The following is a 14,734-nucleotide window of genomic DNA, read 5'->3' on the forward strand; positions in this document are numbered from 1 at the left end:
TCGCTCTTGTTTTAACATAATTACAGCTTTGTATACTTACACCGTTGACAAACATGTGATAGTATATATTTAAAGTGTTTTCACTGCATGTCATTCTTGTTTTTATTCAAAGTCAGATTCAGATGTTTTTATTATTTTGTTAAAAATCTCATGTGAGCAAACGGCTGACTAGACTTGATTGATTTGAACGTTTTCTTCACATTTCTGCACATGCAGGCACAGAAAATAAGGACCAAAGGAAATGTAAAAAGTGAATCGCCAATTCACACAGAAGCTCTAGGGAGAATTTCAGCTCTAAGTGCTTTTTGATTGAGGTACAATACAAGGCAGCCAATCAGAACAGCTCATTTGTCATGTGTCAGTCATATCATACGTCAGTCTCCACCACCCAAGCCACTGTCTGTTCTCACAGCTGTCAAGCGGTAGGAGGTACAGAAGCATAAAGTCCAGAACCAGCTGGCGGATCGGTCTATGAGCCCATCACTGCACTTCTGAATCATCATCGTGATGATCTCCACGGACAATCCACACCTCACATCCACATCTCAACAGACCTACTCTGATCTTACTGCACCTTCAACCTATACCTGCACATATAGATCGTATACATCATATACATGTTCTATCCGTATCTTGTATAATCTGGTAATCTGGAATATATATATATATATATATATATGATCACTAATTGTATATACACATTGTGAATGTGCTGTGACAATAAACGTGATTTGATTTGATTGAATTTGATAAAGGCCCAGTAACTAAACAACCTGTTTGTAACTAAGGAATAAAGAGAGGCTGGATGGAAACCACAATGCAAGAGGACATTGAGGGAAAAAATAAAACACAGGAAAAAACTGGCCCTTTAAAGCCTAATAACATTAAAACTAATGAAAAGTCATTGCATTAAGGGAATTTCCTTAGCTTTGCTTGTATTCCCAGTTCTCCTGTTCTCCTCTCTGACCCCAGCTCAGTCCAGCCCCCCCTCCTCTCGCCCCTACACCTGTTCCCTCCAGATAAATCGCACATACACCCAGGAGAGCCTCCCCCACGGCCTCACCTGCCAGCCTCAGCCTCTCCTCCCCCTCCCACTTCTACAGACCACCATAACACAGCACCACCAGGGACCCCCGCTCTGAAACACGCGAAACCCTCTGCCCTTCTTTTTTCACCTGTTGTCTATTTGGGGTCGCCCCCAGAGCACGTTCACATGCTCGAGCACGCATGAGCACGCACGAGCACGCACACACACTCAGCATCGGCGGTGCCCACTCTGTGGAAACAGCTGTCGAGAAACAAGGGAGCCCTCTAGTGTCCAGACTGAGAACAACAACAAGGCCAGGACACGTTCAGGAATCCAGCACCACAAATCCAACCAGAACAATGAAGACGATGAAGTCCCTTTACATCCTTAAACTTTACCTTAATCAGTCATTTAGATACACAGATGAGAACAAAGATCTTCCATTTGATTCATCATATGGAAATCTGATCTAGGGAAATATATGGATTTCAAATATAGAACATATGTAAGCATATATAAACTTAAAACTTATTTGAAATGGGCTGTTTTCAAATATGAGACAGATAGATAGATAGATAGATAGATAGATAGATAGATAGATAGATAGATAGATAGATAGATAGATAGATGGATGGATGGATGGCTGGATGGATGGCTGGATGGATGGATGGATGGATGGATGGATGGATGGATGGATGGATAGATCATACTTTGGTTTTGATGTAAGTCAATGAAACCAGACATTTTTCCATGTCATTTTGGGCCGTTTCTGTCAGTTCATTCATCATGAAATTTACACACAATGTAAAGGGTAACAGGCATTTTCAAATCATGTCAAGAAATGAAAAACAACTAAAATTGGCCATTTTCAAATACAGGACTGCCATAGTTCATTAGTTAAAAATATATATGTGTAACATGTATATTTAAAAATCTAGGGTAGAAAGCAATATCCTCATATGGATGAAATATATTGCTCATATTCTAGTTTTATGCTGTATAAGTGTTTCTGTATTTCACTTTGATTCTTTGGTTTAAAAAATCTTTTGGTGTTTTTTGTTGTATCAGACACTATGATCCATATTTAGTGCATGTATGTATCCATATGTATGATATTATGTATATATGTCCAATATATATTTTTATAGTTGTACATGCACATTACATATATGATCCTATTATATATATATATATATATATATATATATATATATATATATATATATATATATATATATATATATATATATATATATATATCCAGCCCTTTATGATATGTGCATATATGGCCAATATACATTTCCATATGGGTCTAGTGTGTCATTTTGTTGTGATGGCCTTTCCCTGTTGATAAAAGCAGATCAGACTGTTTGCTGGTTTACGCTGGTCTGGTTCTGGTTTATCTGGTCACCCAATAGGGATATGCTGGTTTACCAGCATCCAAAACACAGCATATGCCGGTTTTGTTGGTGTTTAGCCATGCTGGTCTATCCTGGTTTTTCTTGCAGGTTTCTGAGGAGTAAGGCAGCTTTTAGCTCTGAGCTAATGACCCTTTCTGCTTCCATTTGTTTGTGCTGATTTGTGTTGTTAAAATCGTGTTTGGTGTAGGTACAATTTTTGAGAAATTAAATAATACGTACATTTTATGAACAGTGACGTCCCTCCACACACCACCGGTTTCTAAATCACACCAAAACAGTCCATTTATGGTGGTTTAGGCAGGCATCATTATCTCTTTTAAAGGGTATTTGGTCTCATTATGTTCTCAAACTGTACCTTATTCGGTTGTTTAGATACAGTGATGAGAAGAAGAAGATTCCCTTTGACTCTAGTGTGTCATTTCATTGTGACAGCATCTTTGAACGCACTGTCTGTGCAGTAAGACTGCATTTAGCTCTGAGCTAAAGGAGAATTCACACCGTCCCTACAGGAACATCACCAAGAGTCAGTGCTAAATAGAGTGTAAATCAATGACAGGCAACCCCCCCATTTCACTCTCCCTCTCTCTCTCTCTCTCACTCTCTCGCCCTGATGGTGCCCCTTATTAGAAACCAGACTGAGGAGGCAGTCAGATATAAATAGTATGACATACCCTCTGTCTCTCTGTCTCTTCCTCGCTACTCTGTCAATCACTTTTGGAAGTCTCATTCAAGGTCCTGAGGCTGGATCAATACGGTGAAACGTACAACTAAACTGCAGATGAGTTGCAAAATATAAAGTTTCCTGCAACTCACTTGAAACTCAGCTGCAACAGTTGCAACGGTCTCAACTTTGTGCGGCCCCCTGGTGGCCCGGGCACCCCTTAGTTTATACAGTTTATAGCATGAAACAGCTCAGGTGTCATTCTCTCTCTCTCTCTCTCTCTCTCTCTCTCTCTCTTCTGTCCTTTTCTTACATCAAACCACTTCCTAACACCTTTACTCATTCTCTAATTTTCACCTGTTTTTCAGTCTCCTTCACCTCCATCCCCCAACGTGTGAATGCTCATGGCTGTTGCCATGTGCTGGAGTCACTGGTGTGGGTGTATGTGTGAACCTTCTCTCACCTCAGTGCTTAACGTCTGAACTCAGGTCCTCTCTGACTCAGTCAGCCACACTGCCTCATTCACTGCCACCACTCCCACTCTTCATCTCTCTCTGTGAAAAAGTTCACTTTCATTTCAGGCGTAATTTCTGTTTAATTCAGTGGAAAAGCATGCATTTGTCTACGTGTATTTGAAAGGTTATGAAATATTTCTGTAAATGAGGACGGCAGTGAAGGCTGTGACAGCATTGAGGGGTTTCGTGTCTTATATGTGCTTCACCGCACTGACAGGCTGTGTGTGTGTGGTGTGTGTGTGTGTGTGTGTGCGCATATGCAAACTCTTAAGAATAAAGTCCTACTTGAGGTTGTGTATTTTGAGTGATTACCAATGAGATCTGCAATTTTAAGCCATTATGAACCTGCCATGTCCTCGGGGTTGGGCAAATTACTTTGAGAAAGTAAATGACTGAATACTGAATACACTGTAATCCATGTATTCTGTAGTGTATTTTATTACAATGCATAAAAAAGTAAAATATTTACAATGCATTTAAAACACATTTCGAATACATATTGATGAGGCCTAAAGGCAAACTTTGACTCTAATTTGATTATAAAGTGATTAACTGTGATTTTACTGTGTCTACTCAGGCTTTAGCAGAGCTCAGTAACACTGAGATTAATAACTGATCATCACATTGATTTATCAATCTACTCAGGCTTTAGCAGAGCTCAGTAACACTGATTAATAACTGATCATCACATTGATTTATCAGTCTACTCAGGCTTTAGCAGAGCTCAGTAACACTGAGATTAATAACTGATCATCACATTGATTTATCAGTCTACTCAGGCTTTAGCAGAGCTCAGTAACACTGATTAATAACTGATCATCACATTGATTTATTAGTCTACTCAGGCTTTAGCAGAGCTCAGTAACACTGAGATTAATAACTGATCATCACATTGATTTATCAGTCTACTCAGGCTTTAGCAGAGCTCAGTAACACTGATTAATAACTGATCATCACATTGATTTATCAGTCTACTCAGGCTTTAGCAGAGCTCAGTAACACTGATTAATAACTGATCATCACATTGATTTATCAGTCTACTCAGGCTTTAGCAGAGCTCAGTAACACTGTGATTAATAACTGATCACATTGATTTATCAGTCTACTCAGGCTTTAGCAGAGCTCAGTAACACTGATTAATAACTGATCATCACATTGATTTATCAGTCTACTCAGGCTTTAGCAGAGCTCAGTAACACTGAGATTAATAACTGATCATCTCATTGATTTATCAGTCTACTCAGGCTTTAGCAGAGCTCAATAACACTGATTAATAACTGATCACATTGATTTATCAGTCTACTCAGGCTTTAGCAGAGCTCAATAACACTGATTAATAACTGATCATCACATTGATTTATCAGTCTACTCAGGCTTTAGCAGAGCTCAATAACACTGATTAATAATTGATCATCACATTGATTTATCAGTCTACTCAGGCTTTAGCAGAGCTCAATAACACTGATTAATAATTGATCATCACATTGATTTATCAGTCTACTCAGGCTTCAGCAGGAACTTCAGTGTAAAGAAGCCATTTCTATTTCACATGATGTGATTTTAACCCTTGAAATGGTCACCAGTGGGCTTCTAGAACCTAAGAATAGCTCAATCAGTTTGCATTGAAGTGTCTGTATTGACTGAATAATACGTCATAGTATGTAATAAAACTGGAATTTTAAGGGGTACAATAGTTAATAAACAAGCATTGATGGTGTTTCTTTTATAGATGATATTTTTTTTATTTAGCTGGTAAAGGTCCTAAAGTATCCTACTAAAAAGTAAAAAAGCAACTATATTCTGAATACTGCCTTTATAAAAGGTAACTGAATGTAGACCATTAATTTCTGTATTCATTACCTCCCAATTCTGCTTGTCCATAGCTTTCATAAGTCTGCAAAATAACAATTCAGCATTCAATTACTTTCTATGCGTCATCAAATTCAGAACTCATTCTGTAATAGAAGCCCTGTTCGAATCGACATCATAGCAAAGTAATAGTGAGTCCTGCTAATAGACAATGGAAGACAATGCTACACGCTAAAATGGAGCTCTTGGCACAGTTCCTTTATCTTCAAGTTCAAAACAGAATTACTTAAATCTACAACATTTCTGAGCTGATTAGAAGAAGAATGAGATTAAATATTTGGAAGTACCTCTGCTTTTCTATCTGGCATCAACTGGAAGTTCGCTTCCACTGTTTATTTGTTTAGATCCATTTATTCTGACCTTAATGCTAATGTGAACATCCAGCTATGACATTTTGATCTGGGCGAGGAGAGGAGTTTTTAGTTAACAAGATAGTTTATCCTAGTATGAATCAGCCAGTGAAATCCCTTATAAATTACATTACTGGACCTCTGCCAATAAAACTAATCCAGCTCAAGTAGGGCTCATGTCAGCCCACTTGTATTGCGGTAGTTACTGATTTATAGGGCTTAGGATGGAATAAGCCTTTTTCAAGTGTTAAAAAGCTGAAAGGTTTGAGGTTACGGCAGTTTTGCAGTCTGTTCAGTGAAAAAGTTGAAACAGCTTTCTATTTAACCCTTAAAATATCAGGTTTATTACATAAGGCTAGTTACTTAGTAACTAGATGGACCTGCAAACTAGCTGGTCTGTTCTTAGGTTATATAAGTGTGTAATAAAACTTTGGGCCTGCAGGTGGGCCCTGGTCATTTTCGGGGTTAATATGTAAAGCAAACCAACAACAAAATGGTTACATGTTAAAGGCATTTTGAAAACAAAGTGTTCCCAAACTTGTGACAGCTAAAGAACATCCTGCAGGTAGGTTCTCAGCTGCTATTTCACACTTGCAGAGTGAAAGATACACTCCTGTGAGAGATGTCATGTGGCGGCATGGCAGGCGTTTCTTTAATAGGCATAACGCTTAGATGGCCAACCTCCTTAGAGCTGAAGGCAATAGACATCAGGCCTGACAAGACGATTCACCTCTGTGATCCTCTTAGATGCCTTTGGAGGATTACTGAAATCTGTTTCTCCACCACATAAACTGCCTCGTCTCTTTCCCTGTCTCCCCCTCCTGCCATTCTCCCAGGTGTCCTTTGTGTCTTCTACAGCATAAGCACAAATGAAGAAACAAGGATACTATACTATTTGATAAACAGTATCATTTGGTATTTATACCATATACAATTTATGTCCAAATGAACCGACAGATGTTAAGTTGTAGATTCTTTTATCTTTTCTTAGATAAGTTGTAGAGTTTCTATGATCTCCATTGAAAAGCATCGCTAAGAGGAGTGGACACTCTGGAGAAGCCACACATGGTCACCATTGAGTGAGCCAGAACTAATCACCCAAATCAGTACCTGACCTCACTAATGCTTAATGAAACCCTCACACCAATGGTCCAACATCTAATGTAAGGCCTTCCCAGAAGAGTGGAGGCTGTTACTGGAGTAAACTGGGACAAACTCCCTATTAATACTCTTAATTTCAGAATTAAAGATTCAGCATTCAGAAATGCTGGATGAGCAGGTGTCTGCAACCTTCTAGACACAGTCTAGGGAGAAGAGAAGCTGTGCTGTTTTATTGGCCATGCTATTTTGCAGATTAAACATCCACAAGAGATCTATGGACAGGTGAGATAGATTATTGGCAGCTCACATACACACTAATGAGCACACACACCAAGTAGCAGTGAGCACATTTGCCTGGAGCAGTAGGTAGCCCTATCCATGGCGTCCAGGGAGCAATTGGGGGTTAGGTGCCTTGCTCAAGGGCATTTCAGTTACGTACTGTTGTTGGCTCAGGGGCAAGGCACCTAATGTAACACAAAAGGTTTGCTCCTGAAGTCCTAACCAATGGGAGAGTTCCATTGGCTGTACTTACCTAAATACCCTAAAGAAAAATATGCTGATTTGATGATTTCCTGTTGGGTGTTTCAGGAATTTCAGTTATTTTGTTTCCAATCAAAATTTAATAATGAAATTATTACAGCACATGTAGGGTTTAAACACAACCTGGAGAAGGATACAGCTTTTTTTCTACTGCTATTCAGGCATACAGGCCCACTGTATTCACTGTAAAGGATCCACATCTTTCAATAACACTTTCCACACCCACCACATTGTAACGGGGAGTGATGAGGCGGATGCATGTGCGGAGGTAAGCGACTTTTATTAAGGGCAAATCCAGGGTCATAGTCGAGACAGTCCAGGTTCATATAGCCAACACGTAGAGATTGGGGGACAGACATGACAAAAGGAACAGTGCCTCAAACAAGAGTCAAACAACAAACAGACTGAAATAACCAACAAAGACCAGCAAACACAAGGGGCAAACACAGGGCTTAAATACACGGGACAATGAGGGACAGGAGAACACAATCAAGGGCGGAGTTACAAAACGAAAACAAACGCACATGGAGTGGGAGGAGCCAATCGTGACACACATGTATACAAAAACACTTTGCCTAAATGCTTCCCTTGATATACAGCAGTCCCCACCTTCCCCCCATCCTCCTTGCCCTTAAATATCCTGAGAATATGAAACATATCGCTGCTGTCGGAAGAAAACCTTGTACCTCCAAAATAGTAACTTTACAGGAGAAGGAAAAAACATACTTCCCTTTCAGTGCAAGTCAATGGAACCAGAACTTTTCCCATGTCATTTTGGGTAATTTCTTTTAGGCCATTCATCATAAAATTTACAAACAATTTAAAGAGTAACAGATACTTTCAAATTATGTCAAAAACTGAAAAATGCCAAAAATGGAGATACAAGGTTTTCTTCCGACAGCAACGATATGGCAAAAAAGAATGTGTATAAAAGAGGCTTTAGATGACATTGGCTTTTAATGCCATTAATTTTCCCTTCATTCTTCAGAGGCCTTTCTGAAACGGCCCTCTGAAAACACTCCTAAGATCAATTTTGCATCACGGCTTCATGTATATTTGAACAGAATATTCCGCACATTATATGAGAAAGCAATGAGGATATCCATGCATGATTTATTAGAATGTTATATAACACGGAAAGTGCATGTGTAAGACTGCGCTAGGCTCTTGCACCTGAAAAGCACACACTGCAGAGCAGGAAGACGGGCCAGGATGTCTTGCGAGACTTCCTGTTTATTCAGTTTTTCTAAATAGAGCTTATCTTGGTCTGCATACATGAAGAGTTTCCAGGTTATCAGACTGAGTGGGTGCAAGGGCGCCGACTTGGTGGGGTGCGGTGGGGGTTCAAAAAAATAAAAAGAATGATTTTTTTGAATTTCCATCCAATCCAAAGAAAAATGTTTCATTCCGGCCAAGGGATGTCAATGCATAAGCAGGATTCATGGGTGAATATATTGCAATTATTAATAATTCATGTCATTTTCATTATCATACACTCCACTAAAACTTGTACAGTGATGCTGCCTCTCTGGTTTTACAGTGCAAATGAGGAGGGGGCTGCCCAACTTCTGTTACGCACATCAGTTCAGGATCTGCTTCGCTTTTGCCTGTCTGCAGACTGCACACATCTACATCTATAACCAGCATTATTTTAGTTCAGCTGCAGCTTCATATCCCTCATTATTCTTCATCTTAGAATTTGGTGTAGTGTAGTGGGTAACACCTCTGCCTTCTACACTGTAGACAACGTCCTACACAACATCCCAACTTCATTGGAATTGGGGTTGTAGTTGATTAGTTGGAGCTCTATATGGTACAGCAAAAAAGTTATACATTTTTCTGAGCCCCCTTTGCAGCCAAGACATTTACAGCATTTGGCTGACGCTCCTATCCAGAGCGACTTACAATTTGATCATTTTACACAGGTAGGCAAAGGTGGTGTTAGGAGTCTTGCCCAAGGACTCTTATTGATATAGTGTAAGGTGCTTGCCCAGGTGGGGATTGAACCCTACAGTGGTGAACCTCACCCCATCCTTGCTTGTGAACGACTGAGCCTTTCAGGGATGCTCCCTTTACACCCAATCATGACACTCACCTGTTTCCAATTAAGTTTTTTGAGCATTTCTCATCTTTCCCAGTCTTTTGTCGCCCCTGTCCCAACTTCTTTGGAACGTGTTGCAGGCATCAAATTCAAAATGAGTGAATATTTGCAAAAAACAAGAAAGTTTATCCATCTGTACATTAAATATCTTGTCTTTGTAGTGTAATCAATTTAATATAGGTTGAAAAGGATTTGCAAATCATCGTATTCTGTTTTTATTTATGTTTTACAAAACGTCCCAACTTCATTGGAATTGGGGTTGTAATACCTATAATATTATTTATCTGCACAATGATTATAGCACTCAATTATTTATTCATAAATATTTATGAACATAGTTTGAGGCTGTGTACTAAATAACCCAGAAGACCTGTTAAAATGGTATGACTGGAATTAACTGCTGTATAAATATTAATATTTGGAGATATGAACTCTCAGAGAGTCAGTTCAGAAATCCAAGCATTAAAACCTCACTCAGAAATTAGATCATACCCGCAAAACACTAACGACACAATTACACAAGTGGGGCTCACAGCGACTGAGAGAGATCATGAGGTAAATGCAATAACCAGCATCGCAGCTCAATTAAGAGACCATGACTGGAGGGTCAGATCTGCTCTAAATTTTGCAGAAGCTGATTGCTGACATACAGAATAGGTGTCTAATTCAGGGCGTATTGTCAAGGTGAAATGGCCTAGAAATGGAACACACATGCGCACACACACACATCAATCTACCTTTCTGCTCTGATCAATAGCACACTTCGACTTTCTGCAGGACACAGCTGTGACCCTTTGAACTGGCTGACTGTAGCCGGTAATAATGTGGCTGCAAATAACAGCATCATCAGCCGCTCAGTTATCTCTTCAGCGTCATCTCTTCTCCTTTGTCCTTCTCCTGCTTTCTTCTGCTCTTTCACTACAGTGAAAAAATGATGCATTGACTTTGCCCGAGTCAAATCATTTCCACATGAACAGACTATGGAGTCGAATGCAAGAGTTTGAACACCCGTGGTCAAATGATTTTCTTAGTAAAAATAGGTTAATACATCCTCTACAGAGAACACACTTAAAAATGACATTTTTCTGGAGACTTTAGTGTTGATTTTCTAGTTATTTGCTGAGTTTAACATACTGGAAGAATAAAAAAGGGGGGGGAGGGGGCAAAATTTGCATACAACTGAATACTACGAACTGAATTTTGCCTTTCAGTTCACAAAGTTTTGGTCATAATTATGTTCATGCAGTATTTCTATATTTCTTGGAACTAGAAAAATACATATTAGTCATTTTTGGTTCGCTTTCATTTAATTTTATCATCATACATACAACAAGCATTGCAGTAATACTCAAATTTCATAATTAGGATTTGGATGGAATTAAAGGGTTAAAATCTTGAAACACCTAATTAGAACTTCTCTAATTAGTGAGGTCTGATGTCAGGAGCTGGACTGAAGGCCGGTTTAACTAGAACATGTCCAATTAATCATTAATATAATTAGAAACTGATAATGAATCATCTCATCACATTTTGATTTACAATTAATGGGACCAATTTTATTTAAAGAATGTCACTCTAGACCTTCTGGTAGTTCTAGATAAATCACTGACTGTGAGTATGAGCCTTAGTGTACCCAGCTTTCAGTCAGTAGTTAGAAATGAAAAACAGCAGCAGCAGCTCTGTGTCAGGTCTTTTAATGGAAGTTACTGTAAAAGTGCTGTCTACAAGGTAAATATATGTTAATATCTATTACAAGGTTCACATAAAAGACTGAATATGTTTTATAGGCCTCAAATGTCGGCATTTAATCTAGGACAGCGTAAAACTCTAAATGTGAATCAATGTTAGTTAAGTGCTAACATACCACCAGAAATCTCATAGAGGTGCCAGCGGTTTTTACATTCATGGCCTGAACTGAAGGCTTAACTATAACTGTGATGGTCCACCACTGACATTGTGTGAACATTTGATGATGTATCAAGAAATAAAAATGCTACAAAATCACCTGGAATGAAGTCTAATTACATTAACGTACTTTAATGTTATGTATGTTTTTTTGCAGAGTTATAAGCTGACGATACACAGTAATATTAATGTGGAAATGATGTATATATTTAAAGCAAGTAAATTCAGTGCATAATCTTTTTCAGTGTAATTTTTAGGCACATGCATTCCAACTTATTTCGACATGTCTTATTATCTATATTAAATCTTATTATCAACATGAGGTAATGAATAGATTTCCTGTTAACATCACGGATCAAGGGGTCCTGAAAGCTAGCTACAAATTCATAGCTTCATAGCTACAATTTCATTATTTTTAGTTTTCTAAGTATCATTACAAACTTTTAAGGTTTCTTTAGTTGTAGTTCTGAAAGTTCTTTAGCTCTTTCGTTTTAGACTGTACATATATACACACTCACATACATGCTTAAAAATAAATAAATAAATACATAAATAAATAAATAACCCCTTACATATGTCAGAGACACCAAATCCACATACATAGGTAACATTATAACGTTTGTCTGACTGAAATACACAATCTGATCATTTCAGGCCCTAATTCAATGCCAGCACTCAATTCAGCAGTTCAACAGTTCAGTAAAAGAAAAATAACATTAAAAAATGTTTTGATTTCTTATGCGCTGCTACCCTTTCAAGTTATAAATAGGCGGGCCTTGAGGTGGAAAAGATTGAGAGCTCCTGTGTTAAGGCACTTCTAAGTGGCACGCTGTAATATGCATATGTCCCTGAGCAAAAACACAACATTGTACAGTTTTGCTCAAATATAAAAGCCACGTTTCAGTGAATAGTCAGCCTGTGCTTAACTACCCATATAGTGGTTTCAGTACAGTGGCACTTCAGACAATGCTCATCCGTATCAATCAGCTCAGCTGTTTAGATCTTATTCTACTTGTCAGCATGGCCCATCAATCCCTGCATCGAGTACATCCATATCCAATCAGAGAGACTTATTTCAGAGCAGGAGGAGGGCGATGACTCATAGCTCTTTCTCTCGCTCTCTTATTTTCTCTCTCTCTCTCTCTCTCTCTCTCTCTCTCTCACTCTCTCCTTCTCTCTCTGGCCCAAATCCAACCGGTGACATTAGTTTCCTGTTTATAGCTATACTCTCACTCCTATTACGCGACCTTGGGGTAACTGAAAACCAGTGCCCTTAACCTTCAGACTCATGCTCCAGATCCCAGCCAAAGCATCAATGAGCCTAGACTAGTGCTGAAGAGAATTCAGCAAGGCCGCACACGACCTGCACACAAAATGTAAACGACTCTCTTATATAATGTGTGCAGTTTGTTCTACAGTCGTAGAGTGGAGCACACAGTGGGAGAGAGCAGATATAGAGTGCTGAGGAGCCCACTGCACCACCAGAGAGGGGAGGAAAAACAGACACACACACACAACTGTGTATTCCTATCTTTATGGGGTATTTTCATTGGCGTCTGTAAAACTGCCACGTTGTGGCTGCACAATAACTCAGCTGCAACTTTAACTCCATAAACCAATGCAAGAAATTCTGGCTCTTTTACTTTTTCCAAATAAAACCTGTGTTTTTTCATAAAAGATCATTTTTCCTCAAGGGAACTGGCCAGATTTCCAAACAACGTCACACATTCACACAAATGTGCATAAACCACACCCAGAGAAGCAGGACCTACAGCCAAAATAACCAAATAGCAGCCTGAATCTGGCAAGTTGTCTCCAGCCGCAACTCATCTTCCAAAAATGTTGTTTTACTTACATTAGAATTAGAAGTGTAAAGCACTAAAAACTGTTCTACATTCATACATACTGCAATGGGGATATTCTACCATGATGTAATATAGCAAAGAGTATATTTTTCACGAGGTATCAGGCATGGTGCAGAGTGCAGTGAGGAGACAATACAAGCTGGGCATGACAGCCATTGAGCTCCTTTATAGCAGCATTCAATGGTTTAATTCCAGATCAGACAGGTTGACTAAGCATTTCAGAACAATCACATAATAAAGAGATTCTCAGCATCAGTCACTACAGTGAAGAACAAGAATAAAAAATAACAATGTTATTTTCAGCTATGGCATCTTCAATGTTATGTTAGCGCAAAGCTTACTATTCCACACTAATATAGACTAATATGGCAGCTCTGGCTTAAACACAGACAGTTTGTGCTTGTAAGAGACACAGCAAACTTCTTTCTGGCAGAATGGAAATTATTCCAGAAAGACAGCTGAGATACATCAGACAGCGCAAATGCAAAAACTCCTATAAAACTGCCACAAAATATACCATTTACACACAATAAAACCCTGACTTGTATAAATCCTGACATGTTTGCTCACCTGCAAAGATGACAATCAAGTACACTTCTTGTTTTGTCAATCATACACATTTCCATAAACGTTACTGCAGACAAAATACACAGTGCAACAACTGAGGGACCTGCAAAACAGATGCCAGCACATTTTATGGCTGCTGTGAAAAACAATGTGTCGTACAGTGTGTGAGGGAGTGGCTTGCTGTGTATGGTCAAGGTTTGGCCTATAGAGTATTTGAAAAGATTCATTCCAAAACACATTATAGACCACTTTGAAAGTGAAAGTAAGTTAATGCATTCTTTATAGAGATCACGCTTAAATATGGTATTTTTTCTTTGAATTTGCTGGGCTTAACATAATGGAAGAAAAAAAAACAGCATAAAAAAGCATAATAATTAAACAAGTCTCTTCATGTTTTTGGTATTTTACAGAAGGTGTTTGTAGAAGGTCAGTATCTGCAGATCTAAGATCACCTGCTGGAACATAAACAGACAGAAACTCTATAATGTAAGCGTTGCTTTAAGGTCATTTAGAGCCTTAAAAACCAGTATCAGAACTTTAAATCTATTCTGAGTGATACAGGCAGCCAGGACAGTTCTTTTAAAACAGGAGTGATCTGAGCTCTGTGTTTAGTTTTTGTTAGGACCTGTGCTGCTGTATTTTGAACGAGTTGTAAAGGATGGATTGTATTTCGTAGGAAGTCCAGTAAGAAGATCATTACAGTGATCAACTCTGCTTGTAACAAATACATGAACAAGTTCTCTGCGTCACTCTGAGACAGAAAAGGCTGAATTTTAGTGATATTTCTCAAATGATGAAAAAACCTACTTTAG

At 38.7% G+C, this 14,734-nt stretch overlaps 1 protein-coding gene across 3 annotated transcripts in view; it reads right to left on the reverse strand.

The window, feature by feature from the left end:
* LOC108428076 (coiled-coil domain-containing protein 136) overlaps positions 1-14,734 on the reverse strand; it is a 69,636-nt gene that overhangs the window by 33,336 nt on the left and 21,566 nt on the right. The window lies entirely within an intron of this gene.

The sequence above is a fragment of the Pygocentrus nattereri genome, chromosome 1 (assembly GCF_015220715.1).
Source record: "Pygocentrus nattereri isolate fPygNat1 chromosome 1, fPygNat1.pri, whole genome shotgun sequence".
Taxonomy (NCBI): Eukaryota; Metazoa; Chordata; class Actinopteri; order Characiformes; family Serrasalmidae; genus Pygocentrus; species Pygocentrus nattereri.